The 1,170-nt window shown below is 39.9% G+C and overlaps 1 non-coding gene across 1 annotated transcript; it reads right to left on the bottom strand.

Moving 5' to 3' along the window:
* Positions 1–720: 720 nt before the first annotated feature.
* Positions 721–826, bottom strand: LOC138839174 (U6 spliceosomal RNA). The gene has a single exon (XR_011375896.1). It is a non-coding gene; the product is annotated as a U6 spliceosomal RNA (small nuclear RNA).
* Positions 827–1,170: the final 344 nt, after the last annotated feature.

Raw genomic sequence — 1,170 nt, 5'->3', positions numbered from 1 at the left:
CAGAATGTCTTGTGCATCTCATTGTTACAATGGGTCAACCTGTATCCCTATTTAAGCATTTTTTATTTCCCTTCCCCTCCCCAAATTAGTGAAACATATACATAGGATGTAGGGGCACCAACTTCAAATACAGTGAAAACCGGGCTTATAGTGTGGGAGAGGAACATACAAACAAAGAAAAAATATCTCATTGCACATTATAAGTACGTTAGAAACAATAGAGATAAAACTCCTTGTGTCCCTATCTTGGGGTTCATTTCCCTTAATATCATCTTATCTGGTCATATGCACATGGCTTTTGACCTTTTCTGCTTATCCCACACATATATTAGTTATTGAAAATAATGGAAACCATGGGACATATGTTTCTTTGGACTTAGCTTACTTCACTTAATGAATTTTTTTTCTAAGTCTTTGCAATTCCTAAAAAATTGGGCGATGTCATTGTTTCTGATGGAGGCACAGAATTCCATTGTGTACATATACCACATTTTCCTTCATCCATTCATCTACTGAGGGCCATCGGGGTGGGCTCCGTATCTTAGCTATTGTAAATAATGCTGCAGTAAAAATAGTTGTGCTGGTAGATTATTTGTGATCATTTGGTAAAATCCCCAAAAGTGGGATTGCTAGGCCATAGTGGAGCTTTTTATGGAGTCTTTTGAGGACCCTCCATACTTTCCAAAGTTTACACTCTCACCAAGAATGCCACATCCTCTCCAGCATCTGGAACACTTCACGAATTTGGGTGTCAACCTTGCGCAGGGCCATGGTAATCTTCTCTGTAATGTTCCAATTTTAGTGTATGTGCTGCAGAATTGAGCACAAAACATTTTTTTTTTGGTCCGGTTGTGGGGCCTGAACTCTGGGCTTGGGCACTGTCCCTCAGCTCTTCAGCTCAAGGCTAGCACTCTACCACTTGAGCCACAGCACCACTTCCGGCTTTTTGTTTATGTGGTGCTGAGAAATCGATCCCAGGGCCTCAGGCATGCAAGCCAAGCGCTCTACAACTGAGCCAACTTCCCAGCCCGCACAAAACATTTTTTATATATAAAGTGCAACTGGTTTTCTTAAACTAGACAATTCAAAAAAGTAAGTTCAAAGGAATTTTCATGAAGTTTTAGAACCATGTATTTCTTACATAAGCACACATTTAAGAATAAAGTCAAG

Source organism: Dipodomys merriami, unplaced genomic scaffold (assembly GCF_024711535.1).
Source record: "Dipodomys merriami isolate MVZ:Mamm:240054 unplaced genomic scaffold, mDipMer1.0.p SCAF_2957, whole genome shotgun sequence".
In the NCBI taxonomy this organism is placed as follows: Eukaryota; Metazoa; Chordata; class Mammalia; order Rodentia; family Heteromyidae; genus Dipodomys; species Dipodomys merriami.
The sequence above is the reverse complement of the archived record's forward strand: the minus strand, read 5'-3'. Positions and strand labels throughout refer to the sequence as shown.